Below are 14,127 nucleotides of genomic sequence, written 5' to 3'. Positions count from 1 at the left end.
CCGCCCCTCTTGCACCAAACCTTCCGCTTTTGTCCTCCGGCCAGCCCGCCTTATCTATTATTCGGTCTGCGCCGGCAAGTCTCCCTCCACGTTGACACTCATTATTCAATAATCACAGATTCCTTTTTAAAAAAAGAAGTTTCGTTCCGCCCGGGACGATACTTTAATTAGCAGCGTCGTCGTTCCATTATTGAGCAGCGGCGCGTCGTGCCTCTCTTCCTCCCTGATGGCCGCGTTGCGTGCGCCCTCGTGTCGCTTCCCGCGTGCCGTATTTAAAACTGGCCACGCCGCTGCTAGTGCACGGTGCCACTGGGAAGCGAAGCGTCACTGACGTCACTTAACTGGTGTATCACAACTTCTCATTTCGTAAGTCTGTAACTGCTACACTGCTGCCCATTAAAATCGCAACACCGGGGAGCACAAAATTTTACTTATTGTGCTTACGCAGTAAATTTATGATTGAAACTTCCTGGCAGATTAAAACTGTGTGCCCGACCGAGACTCGAACTCGGGACCTTTGCCTTTCGCGGGCAAGTGCTCCACCAACTGAGCTACCGAAGCACGACTCACGCCCGATACTCACAGCTTTACTTCTGCCAGTATCTCGTCTCCCACCTTCCAAACTTTACAGAAGCTCTCCTGCGAACCTTGCAGAACTAGCACTCCTAAAAGAAAGGATATTGCGGAGACATGGCTTAGCACAGCCTGGGGGATGTTTCCAGAATGAGATTTTCACTCTGCAGCGGAGTGTGCGCTGATATGAAACTTCCTGGCAGATTAAAACTGTGTGCCCGACCGAGACTCGAACTCGGGACCTTTGCCTTTCGCGGGCAAGTGCTCCACCAACTGAGCTACCGAAGCACGACTCACGCCCGGTACTCACAGCTTTACTTCTGCCAGTATCTCGTCTCCCACCTTCCATCCCCCAGGCTGTGGCTAAGCCATGTCTCCGCAATATCCTTTCTTTCATGAGTGCTAGTTCTGCAAGGTTCGCAGGAGAGCTTCTGTAAAGTTTGGAAGGTGGGAGACGAGATACTGGCAGAAGTAAAGCTGTGAGTACCGGGCGTGAGTCGTGCTTCGGTAGCTCAGTTGGTGGAGCACTTGCCCGCGAAAGGCAAAGGTCCCGAGTTCGAGACTCGGTCGGGCACACAGTTTTAATCTGCCAGGAAGTTTCATATCAGCGCACACTCCGCTGCAGAGTGAAAATCTCATTCTGGAAATTTATGATTCCTTGATGTACGGGATACAAAATTTAGAACGCAGAGCTGCGACCCCTGCTAGCAGCAATTGTTCTGACCCGACTGGGCATCGAGCCGAAGTGGATAGCCTGGGGCAGGTCTACGTCATTCCACGCAGCTTCAACTGTATGCGAAAGTTCACCAGTCGGAGTGGTTGGCGAGTGCTTCTGTGCTGTAGTTGGAGTTATATAGCGGTCGAGTTTAGGCTTGTTTTGGACATCAACGTCACGCATTCTCCGGCAGTCAAAGAGCATTCAGTAGTGTTTCCAGCGTTATGTTGTGAATGTCGCAACCAGTGCGAGCATTAAACGTCATCGTAACGAGTTATTTAGTGAATTTTTATTCCATTTGTTGCGGCTGATGGTAGTAGTAAGCGACAAATTCTTCACAAACAAACGAGATACATAATTTGCGGTGTACACGGTTTCTTCAAGCGTAGAGCGAGTGTATGCATTTAGCGCAACTGTCGCGTGGAACCGGCAACAATCCAACACCCGTCCGTATCTCGAGCTCCGGGAACAATTTCCTGATCTGAGGTACGTGATGTGACTGTGCGACCCTGCACGTCTGTCCTCTCGGGCGTTGGTTACGTGGGGTCGTTTAGATCACGCATGGAGTTGGAGGATGGTCCTCCTGGAACCACCTGATCCATATTCACAGGACTGCCGTGGGGACAACAATACCGTGGAACGGCTAACCAGAGTGTGGATACTCCAGGGCTGTGCCGCGTCGAATTCGGACACCTGGTAGACGTTACGCTTATTACACGAGGCGTAACAGGACCCCCCGACAAACAGCCAACATTCAGTGCGACTGCTGAGTAACAAACCGGCTGCAAAATTTTTCCCTGTATACAGAATGTAGATAGCGTTACTGTTAGGTGCCTTGTGTGCTGCTAATAATTTCCACATGCAAGCTTGCAGTACACTTAATGGCAGTTCGCCGTTTATTCCATGCCACCTTCATTGCAATTTTAATCGGCAGCAGTGTATTTGACAGCCTACATACTTCTCAAAGCTCTACACGATACCATTGCCTTTGATGTTTCACTTCGAGGCACTTTCCCTTTGTCTCCTGCAGCAGTCGCCAACTGGAAACCCATATTTTGGGCTAGGTGTGGACCTATCCCAACCCTCCGACACTTGATTTCATTCATAGGGCATTTTGAGAGCCGAAGGTGAGACCTGACATTTGACACAGTCTGGCATGATATTTCACCAGAACTGAAATTCGGATAAAGTGCCAACAAAATCGGTGTAACCAATCAGGGATCGAGCTCTCCAACAGCTTGGACTATTAATACGAACCTTAACCGATGGTGTGGGAAACCATGAATTTGTCACAGGGATGACATATGAGGTAACTGAGACTGAGAAATACTGAGATAACATTTCAGCCCAGAAAAGACCATCAGGGGACAAACGACGTGACAGTTCTACTTGTTGCCCACAGTGATAGATTGGCGCCATTAAAAACATACTCCCTATTACGGGAGGAGATAAAAATGACGCATTTCGTCAACTATGACGAAAGGAAGACTACTTGCCCGCACTAAACGATCGCCAACACAAGGAATTCGTGATCCGAGCCTTTGAAGAAAGATTTGATAATAGCTTTGCTGTCTTTCAAAGACCGATACTTAATCAAAATTTCAGTTATAATTTGATTTCCAATTGGAACAAATCTCTCCTGCCTCGTCTGTACCTGCATACTAAATGCGTGTAAACAGTTGATCTTTAACCTTGCTGCACTGTGATGTGTGTGTGAGCGTGCAATGAAAATTGGTTTCTTGTGCCTGTTGCTGTCGATATATGCAGGTTAGCTGGCGAGTTGTTGATCGAAATCGTAGCGACGTATTGGGTATAATAATGAAGCGCACGTAAATTTGATTTATTTGTCTATTTCGTATCGGAGTCATCGTAATAAACCAATATACCTATTAAGTTTCAAAAGTGCACTATGACTGTAAGTTGACACATGTAACTGAAATTCCTGCTCGTTTACTTCGGAACCAATAAGCTGAGTTAATGCCGCTTTCATTTCTAATTTATTAATCCTGGGTTTCTTGTGACTTGTCCAAGTCTGTGGAACCTAATTCTAGTTTTATTTCAGCATCGCTCAGAAAAGTACACGATTAACTCGCCGGATATCACATTTTCATCAAATGTCATTTCCGTTTGGGGAGAGCTATATCTAACACGAAGCAATTCCAGAGTTTAAATCACAATTTTCCCATGTTATAGTCAATTTTTGAAAGATAACAGGTGTACCCAAAGTGTATAAGTCGATGTCGATGTTTTGCGTTATCACTGGAATTCTCGCAAAATTGGGTTGCACAGTTTTCGTTGGAAACGCTTTGGACGCACGAAATAGCGAACTAGCCCTTTACTTCCCAGACTGTGCTGACATCGTTGAACTTCTTCAGCGTGTTCCGCGGAGATTTATCCTCGTCTGCCTTTCGAAGTAAGTAAGGCAGCACGGAGAGGGAAGTTAGGCGAATGAGTGTAGAGAGGTGAAGCCGTGTCCCGGGAAACCCGAGTAGGAAATGTGGAAAGTGACGGCGGAAGAACCGCGGTCGGTGGCGGAGTGCGTGGCGCGGGGTTCGGAAGCGCAGAATGGGCCGGAGCAGACGAGACGCGACGGGACGGGTCCAGGCCGGGATCGATACGGGCGCGATCTGGCTGCGTCTGCGGCCGGCCGCTGCCCGCCGCCTCAGCCTCAGCGCCAGAAACCGGACGTACAAGCAGTGTGTGCTGTGCCGTGTGATGGATATCATTTGAGATGTTGCTGAAAATGCCCTCCGTTTACATTAAATGCGCAACTGGCACCTGCGTGCTGATCTACACTCGTGCTCGTAAGTTAAGGATAATGCTGATACATGGTGAAACAACGCTCTGGTGGGCAGTTTGCGGGTTTAAATCACCTCGGGGTATGGCCATGCGTTGCATTTGACCTTCGGTCGTCGCACGGTGGCTCTGGCAGCAGTCCACATGCGCAGATGTGTGTTGGTGCATGTCAGAGTACGGTGCAGCAAGTTAAGTGTGCAGACGTTTCCAGACGTGCTAATGGTGACTGTGTGTTGAAAATGGCTCAAAGAACACATATTGATGACGTTATGACCTGTAGAGTACTAGGGCGACTGGAGGCTGGTCAAACACAGCAGGTCGTAGCACGGGCCCTCCGTATGCCACAAAGTGTGATCTCAAGATTATGGCAACGATTCCAGCAGACAGGAAACGTGACCAGGCGCTACAGTACGCAACGTCCACAGTGTACAACACCAAAAAACTGGTTCAAATGGCTCTGGGCACTTTGGGACTTAACATCTGAGGTCGTCAGTCCCCTAGAACTTAGAACTACTTAAACCTAACTAAACTAAGGACATCACACACATCCATGCCCGAGGCAGGATTCGAACCTGCAACCATAGCGGTCGCGCGGTTCCAGACTGAAGCGCCTAGAACCGCCCGGCCACACCGGCCGGCGTACAACACCACAAGAAGACCGATATCTCACCATCAGTGCCCGCAGACGGCCACGGTGTACTGCAGGTAGCCTTGCTCGCGACCTTACCGCAGCCACTGTAACAGTTGTCTCCAGACACAGTCTATGGACGACTGAACATGCATGGTTTATTCGCCCACAGACCTGCAAGGTTCATTCTACTGACCCCTGGTCACAGGAGAGCCCGTAAATAACACAGTACATGGTCATTGGAACAGTGGTCCCAGGTTATGTTCACGGACGAGTCCAGATATAGTCTGAACAGTGATTCAAGCCGGGTTTACATCTGGCGTGAACCGGGAACCAGATACCAACCTCTTTATGTCCTCCTGTATGGAGGTCGTGGTTTGATGGAGTGGGGTGGGATTATGATTGGTGCACGTACACCCCTGCATGTCTTTGACAGAGGAACTTTAACACAGGTGTATCGGGACGTCATTTTGCACCAGTATGTCCACCTTTTCAGGGGTGCAGTGGGTCCCACCTTCCTCCTGATGGATGAAACAGAAGATATCAGGCGAATGGAGTGGCCTGCCTCTTCCCCAGACCTAAACCCCATCGAGCACGTCTGGGATACTCTCGGTCGACGTATTGCTGTGTACGTCTTGAAACCCCTACGACACTTCAGGAGCTCCGACAGGCATTGGTGCAAGAATGGGAGGCGATACCCCAGCAGCTGCTCGACCACCTGATCCAGAGTATGCTAACCCGTTGTGCGGCCTGTGTACGTGTGCATGGTGATCATATCCCATATTGATGTCGGGGTACATGCGCAGGAAACGGTGGCGTTTTGTATCACATGTGTTTCGGGAAGGTTTTCTCAATTTAACACCAATACCGTCGACTTACAGATCTGTGTTGTGTGTGTTCCCTATGTGCCTATGCTATTAGCGCCAGTTGTGTGGCACCACATTCTGCAATTATCCTTAATTTATGAGCATGAGTGTACATTATTAAACGGCTAAAGCAGTCACCCAATCCCAGTTGCAGTAACGACAATTTGATTTTCAGTACCGACACCATATGATTGTTGAGCAAATTTAAAAAACTGTCGTAAGAGTATAATCTTTTTTGTATTACACTATCAGCTGCGGTTCTGTAGCTTCACCCGTAAAGGCTTTACGTGCTTACTGTGTAATGTTTAATACTTTAACTGATTTGGAAAGGAATCAGATATGAGAAGCTATTTTATACACAGGTGCTGTGTTCTTTAAACAGTCGAGGGGGGGGGGGGGGGGGAGTTACACGTGATAGTCTAACACGCTCAAAACAATAATGGCAGGAGTTGACTAACAGGCAGTCAGTGCTTCGGGAGTGCCTATCGATGTCTATTGTACACCAAACACTTCGTGCCCCCCCCCTCCCCCCCCTCCCACAGAAAAATCCTTGGGGGGGGGGGCACCAACATCTCTGAGACAAGTGTTGAAACTGCCATATGATTAATATTATCTCTGAACAACACCACCGTCAAAAGTTTCGTGGGCCTCTAGCAGAGAAACGGTGCACCTGTGACATTTTCTCACATAAAAATTACTTATTTTTATCTGCTCTAAGCACACTTAAATTATTATGCGAATTTTTTTTACACCCTCTATATAACATTTAAAGACAAAGTGTTATAAAATTTATTTCCCTAATGTAAGCACTAATGAAGGCTTCGCGCCTTGGTTTTTGATCGATTGTCTGAGTAATATAATCTACATTGGTCAAGACATTAAAGCTACCAGGCCATCATTTAATATTTTAATCATCCAAGTATCACTGTCACGGTTATATAACGAAAGTCAATAACTCGGAATATAGATGTACATAAATTACATAAATATGCTTTTTGAGGATAGGACAGCTGGTTTCATAAATTTTTTGGACATCTACGTACTTAGGCTGCGTACTTACTGATACTCCGAGTGACCACGTGTGTTTACTGAGTACTCAGGGCAGCGTAACTACTGTTCCAGAATTTTACCATCGCTCGAAATAGGGACAAGCAGCAGTTAACCGCCACTGCAGGCGTTGTCTGGGAATTCGTCATAAATTACTACGACTCACGTCAAAAAGTAAAATGTAACGTGTAATGCATTTAACAAGTTCACATTTCTGGATAGAACAGAATGTTCCGACGCTCTCCATAGTTCTGTTGTGCGTAGTAAAACATCGCGACACTTCGGTCAGTCAGTGGCGGAAGCCTGAAATATTACGCTGCGACATTCGGTAAAGGCTGAACTCTAAATTGGTGAAAGTGACACAAAAGAGTGTCGTAAAACACCGCTAAGTGAGCAAGATTTCCACCAACGTCATTTCAGACGAATAGCTGTCAGACTTTGGAGTCTCCTGGCTGTCCGGTTGTTCAGTACAGTGGCCTACGTCGTTTAGTGCGAGGGTGCAACAGCATCGATTTTCATTGTTGACTTGGCAAAGCAAATAATTTCTGTCGGTAATATTGTGAGCCAAGATCGTTAATAGTACAAAGCAGTTAATAGCGGAAGGTAACGTATAATAAAACTCTTGTGCCAATTTGTAAATTCTGTTTTAATATAATAGAATTACGCTGAATGTATTCTTCAAACGTTCGAAAATATACACATATGTCACTCATTTATTATTTCCAGTGCTTCAGAAATGCTGCACAATCAGCCGCATATAATCGTTAACAGTATTATTATATTGAGTTGAAAACTAATTAATTTTTCCCTGAAGATTTGACAGGGCATCTGCAGGTCTCCTGATAGCACGGGGTCCGCACCAAGTGCTACGTGGATAAATCGCTTCTGACTGCAGCGCTCGTGAAAGGAGGTCTCCAGTGAATGAACCCAGTATGCGGGACAAATATCTACTACGAATGTCTCAAGGAAAATTTCTTTGTACAATTGCCAATCCCAAGTACTTTACCATTTTAAAAAATCGGCTTGAATCAGTGGACCCCGTCAGCCTCCAGAGGCGTTTCTTCACGCTCTGCCGCCGGGTTTACGCAGTCTCTCTCTCTCTCTCTCGTCTCCTGCACATACACACACACACACACACACACACACACACACACACACACAGAGGAGTCTTTTATCCAGACGAAACAGCCATTTGAGGTTAGCCTGGTAATCTGTTAAATCACAAGGGGTAAAGCCAGGGTTATGGAGAGCCTCTCAAGGATTCTGAAATCAGTTGGGTTTAATATGGGCTGTAACGATCCCAGCAGCGTATCTCTCAATAATGAGGTTCGAAAATTCCGAGCTCCAGTGTCCTTGAGTGCAATATGGTAGCCACACAGGCTAAAACTTCCTTAGTTTTATGTGGCTGTTTACAGGGCTGCGAAATACAGTTGTAGACAGTCCCAAGGACCCTTTCTTGGCTGTTGTTCAACCCAGCGGTCTTCCTCCACTAGTCTCCCCTACCGCAGCAGCTTCATCTTCGAGCGATGGAGGACGGCGGCCCGACAGGAAACCCTAGACGAGGCTGAAAAGTGACCGTCTAAACTAGCTGCTTATGGGACGTTATCAGACACTACTTCACTTCGTGTCACTGCTACACAGAAACAGGTCCGCAAAAGTGCTGGCTTTCCTTCGTCCCACACCTTGATGTACACTCTTTAACATCTGCACGAAAACCTATAGGCAGAGCAAAGGATAACTAAAACCATCTCATTCTGAACACACTGGCCAAGTGTCTACATTATACACAGAGGTGACAGAAGTCGTGGGATATCGTTTCGGACCTCCTTTTGCCCGGCATAGTGCAGCAACTCGACGGTGACATAGACTCAACAAGACGTTGGAAGTCACCTGAAGAAATATTGAGCCATGCTGCCCCTATAGCTGTCCAAAATTGCGCAAGTGTTGCTCTAGCAGGATGTTGTGCACCAACTGACCTCTCGACTAGGTTACGTAAATGTTCGATAGGATTCATGTCGGATGATCTGGGTGGCCAAATCATTCGCTCGAATTGTTAAGAATATTCTTCAAACCATTCCCGAACAATAGTGGTCCAGTGATGCGCATTGTCATCCATAAAAAATCCATCGTTGTTTGAGAACACGAAGTTTATGAATGGTTGCAGATAGTGTCCGAGTAGCCGAACATAACTATTTAGTCAGTGACCGGTTCAGCTGACTAAGCATTCCACGTAAACACAGCCCCCACCATTAAGGAGGCACCACCAGCTTGCACAGTGCCGTGTTCACTAGCATCGGGGGTCTGCATCACTCTCGAATGCTATCCTCAGCCTTTACCTACTGAAAACTTTTTTCTAGTCGTCTAGGGTCCAACCGACATAGTCATGAGAACAGGTGAGGCGCTGCAGGCGATGTCGAGCACTCGCGTCGGTCGTATGCTGGCATAGACCATTAAAGCCAAATTTCGCCGCACTATTCTACCGGATACGTACGTCGTACGTCTCACATTGATTTCTGCGATTATTTCACCCAGTGTTGCTTATCTGTTAGCACTGACAACTCTGGCACTGCTCCCAGTGAAGATCGCCGACCACTGCGTTGTCCGTGCTATTCTCGGCACACTCTTGATGACACCGTGGATCTCGTAATATTTGATTCCCTACCGATTTTAGAAGTGGAGTATCCCATGCATCTAGCCCCAACTACCATTCAAAGCCTTGAGGCCATTATCACGTCGGAAACCTTTTCACATGAATCACCTGAGTACAAACGAGAGTTTCGCCCATGCACTGCCTTTTTTATACCTTGTGTACACGAATACTACCACCATCTGTATGTATGCTTATCGCTATTCCAAGACTTTTGTCACCTCAGAATATGATCGAATTCGAAAGTGCTTGACGGGTTCTCAAAAATTTCAGTTTATTTCATTCTTGTGATACAGTGTTTAATTTTGTCTTCGTCTCGGGGATTACCATACTGCTTACAGTCCACATTTATCATATTAATACTCTGTATTTGTATAACGCCTCGTACCATCATTGCCTTGAGATGCAGATCTTCGGTTTAATTCATGCAGTAACAAAAAATTGCATCTTGTTGACAAATTTACGAATGAATACGTATCTGTAGTGATTTCCCGGAAGTATAATTCCTCCAAGTTTATTTCGGTAACTTGCCGCCCCTTTACGTTTAGAAATTAAGTTTACTGCTACTCAAGAAATTATTTTATGTATCACTAGTACATTTTTCATGAGCAAACATTATTCTTTGCAAAAAACTAAAATATTCTGTCATTTTATTGTAAGATCAAAAAAAGGGACAACTCCAACAAAAAAATGGTTCAAATGGCTCTGAGCACTATGGGACTTAACATCTGTGGTCATCAGTCCCCTAGAACTTGGAACTACTTAAACCTAACTAACCTATGGACATCACACACAACTTCAACATTATTGCGTTCTTGTTACACTTAAGAAGTAGGAAATTCCTACTTTGTGTTGCAATTTTCAGTTTGTTCCGTGCAACTTTTTCAAGTCGTTGGGCATTTGTGTGTTAAGATCATTTTTCGAGTGCTTATTTCAGTGTAAATGAGCGGCAGCGGTACAGTTCATTGTGGGCCTCTGCTCAACAGGATGAGGAAGGTCGTAAAATAAACAAAGGATAGTGGTTTTTCCCCTACTCCACAATTCCCCGGTTACATTCGAAATATATAAATAGTTTCTGCAACTTAGGAGAGTCGAGTCAACTGAACGACTTATCTATAAACATTAGTAAGAGACAAATAGTTTTGAGAAATTACCGCGTAAAGATTTAGTAAAATACAGGGTGTACATAAAGTCCGGGATCACTTTCAATTATTTATTGCACAAGAACTAAACATATAAACATTGTACAGATGTCACACATATTGCATTTTGAAGAGAAACTCTGAAAAGGTGTTTTTTACAAACATTCTATAGGCGAACCAAGAGTGTCCTGGCAGACGTCGAATTCTTTCCTTACCCGTCCCAGCATGGCATCGTCAACTGTGGCAGTAGCTTCCCGTATTCTCTCCCGGACCTCTGCTTCATCACGTGGTGGAGGCGGTACATACACCAGATCTTAAAATGTGTCCCCACAGAAAAAAAGTGACACGGAGTGAGATCTGGTGATCGGAGAGCGCACTTCATGAAACAGCTGTCCCCTTCTGTAGCACGGCCGATCCACCAACGCGGCAGCTCCGTGTTCAGGTATCCACGAACTTCACGATGAAAATGGAGTTGAGCCCCATCCTGCTGAAAGATGAACGGAGAGCCTTATAGTGTGAAAAGTGGCTTCATCACTAAAAACTAAGCGATCAACAATGCCATCCCCATCCAATTGTTGCAACTGCGAACAAAACTCAAAACGCTTGCCTTTGTCGTCGTCACTGAGCTTGTGCGCTAGCTCCAATTTGAATGGTTTCATACACAGCTTCTGTCGCAGGACTTTCCACACTGTCATTGGACCCATTTCGAGTTCACGGTATGCATGGCGCACCGATTTATTTGGACTTCTTAAAAGAATGCCTCTCGTTTGCGCTCCACGTTCACTTCACTTACACTGGGACGTCCGCATCTTTTGCCTGGCACAAGCAACCCGCCGTAACGAATTTGTTGTGCCAGTGGTAAATGGCCTTCCTTGTTGGTGGCTTCTTACTATACTTTGTTGTAAACATCCGTTGAACAGCTGTAACACACTTGTTTTTGTCGAACTCCAACACACAGAAAGCTCGCTCCGCACCTGACCTCGCCGTGTTGTGATTAGCGCGGAGTATCGGCATATTACCAAAGTACGCTGTGGCGGTAAACATGAAAAAAATCTTTCACGGTTACTCATCAAAATGACATATGTATGATATATGTACAATATTTGGTTCTTGTGCAATAAATAATTGAAAGAGTTACCGGACTTTATGTACATCCTGTATAAGAGGCAATGTGATTTTTTAAAAATTGAGATAAGTCGTTGTTTTCAAATGTATCTACGGTAACGAGATATTTTTAAAACGGTTAATTCTCCTCAAAATTTTGTTTGCCAAAAGTCGTCAGTGGGTATAGTTGGTATTGTTGTTTTGGGGGAAGAGACCAAACAGCGAGGTCATCGGTCTCATTGGATTAGGGAAGGATTCGTGCAAATCGTCCTTGTGAAGGTTTCTGCTGGCACGAAGACCGCACGCTTTACTACTGCTGATTTTTTTAACTCATACCACAGTTTACATGCACACCCAATGATAAAAGTTCCCGTCAGCAAGATCTGAAATTAAAGAGATAGAGTTTATATCGCTCGGTTTGTCGCGGATCTATCAATTGATAGAAATTAAGCTCACCGCTAACCATAAACGTAGTTATTGCATGTTTTTTTTCAATAAAGGAAAAAAATGCAGTAACTATGTTTATCGTTGATTGCCCCACACCATTGCTTACGGCCAAGGTCTTAAATTGTAAGAGTCGAGTCAAGACTGAATTCCTAACAACTCGATAAATTTATAAGCCGGGTACGACACATATTCCTTTCAAATACGCACAGAAGTTTTGTACAGATCTGCGTTGGCCGGCGGAAGCATCCAGGTTTTTAAATTGATGAATTATTTGTTTCTGTTTGGTGCAGAGCGTGCAACATCACATGTTTACAATGGTTTTTTATGGTATCGTACGCTTGCTTATTCGCACTAGCAAATCGTCAGTTACACACATTGGAATGAATGAATGAACAATCCCTTCCAGCAAGTTTAATGTTCAATCACTGAAGGGATGATGGTGCCGGCGAATTACGCTTGAGCTGTCTGAGTGTGGTTTATTTAGAAAATTACCAGAGTTTTCGTGCGTTAAATATTCATAATCACGTACGTGATTGTATTTCAGATGTTCAATAAGAACTTGGCAAATTGGTACCGGCAGAGACATCTACTTCCAGCTCATGATACTAACGCACGCAGTTGATGAAGTGTGCGGCAGATGGAAGCATTAAGCAGCTGACGCCCTTTGTGCGCCGGCGCACACGGCTTAATCGATAACACAGCGCTGATTTTTTCCCTTCGTTAATTAAACTTGTTTCGTGCCGCTGAATTGCTGCTTCCTTCAGCCAATAAACGTATGGTTTATTCGTGAAATTATTTTTGTTGCCTGTTATTGGTAGTGTGTGTCGTTCTCGATGTAGTTCTCGATAATGTACATTAAAGGAAATAAAAATACGCGTAGCAGTTATTGACCAGACACTAATGTTCTCATCCGATTGTTAATGTAGTCGATTTAACGCCAGTCGACTACGATGCCGTATTTACTGGATTGTGACACTCCGGATTGTACACCGTTCATTGCATTCAAGGAGTATTTGTTACGAATGGAAACGAGAACTGCTATGCATAATACTGATAATTTCATACGTTTACAGGCCTCTTGTGAAGTAACAACAGACCGTCGATTCAAGTTTATTATCGATAAATCGAGATGATAGCATTAATTGTAATCGGGAAGGCGTCGCGACGCTGTGGTTTCGTTGTTCGTGCTATGTTAAATGCGTTACTCGCAAATTTTAAACCGCGTTGTGCATATGGTGCAACGACACAGTAATCAGAATGATGATTTATAAATAAACAAGCTTTTGTCACACCCCTCATTTTAAATCTACCAATGATGTGTGTACAGTGTAATAGGTATATACGACAGTGGAAACAAAAATTGCTTTCAACGCGCGCTCAGTGTTTTTAACATCTGCGGCAGTGAAAGTGTCGTCCTTCATCTTCATGAAAAATGCACGTTTTCCATAACTGATAACGGAAACGACAATAGGCCTACCATCGACAGAAATTTGTTAAGAATAATGTTATTTTAGCATGCAGCTAAGTAAAATCCATACGATGGATACAGATTCTTGGTGCGAGCCTCTCAATCTCGTCAAAAAGAAGACCAAACCAGTGGCAATTGTTGCGCCTTCGTCTGTCATTGACAAGAGTGTAGACAAACTCAGGTTTGCGGAATCTTTTAATTCGAACATCAAGACAGGTGAAAATAAAAGCTTTGAGCAACTGTTTTCCGTTAACGACGAAGAAATAAAAAGGCAAGGTATCGAAAACGATGATCAATTGCGAGAGGCAAATTTCAAAAAACAATTTCCTCCTCTTAACGCGTTTAGAAATTTTGCTGTGGGTAACGATGGGAGCAACAGCCAGAAACACTCATACGATAGTTTATTGTTTAAACACACGCAGAATAAAGATATTATTGGCACAGAAGCAACTGGGAATGCTGACAAAGGACACTATAGTGACGAGCCCAATAAAAGTGAGAAAGACGATGTCTCTAGTGTATCAACAGATGACAAACAGTTTGTTCCTAAAACATTTTCAGACCCTTCTAATTTGTATTCCGTGATTCATGACCTAGCTGCTAGTGACAACAAATTTCTCTCCGCTTTGTACATGAGCAGGCTCATTGCAAGTGCAGCTCCATCTTTTCCTACACTTCCAGTTCCACTTAGTTA

At 44.8% G+C, this 14,127-nt stretch overlaps 1 protein-coding gene across 1 annotated transcript in view; it reads left to right on the top strand.

The window, feature by feature from the left end:
* Nucleotides 1-14,127, top strand: part of LOC126456504 (uncharacterized) — a 152,474-nt gene that overhangs the window by 120,153 nt on the left and 18,194 nt on the right. The gene's annotated exons all lie outside the window — the stretch shown is intronic.

The sequence above is a fragment of the Schistocerca serialis genome, chromosome 2 (genome assembly GCF_023864345.2).
Source record: "Schistocerca serialis cubense isolate TAMUIC-IGC-003099 chromosome 2, iqSchSeri2.2, whole genome shotgun sequence".
Lineage (NCBI taxonomy): Eukaryota > Metazoa > Arthropoda > Insecta > Orthoptera > Acrididae > Schistocerca > Schistocerca serialis.
The sequence above is the reverse complement of the archived record's forward strand: the minus strand, read 5'-3'. Positions and strand labels throughout refer to the sequence as shown.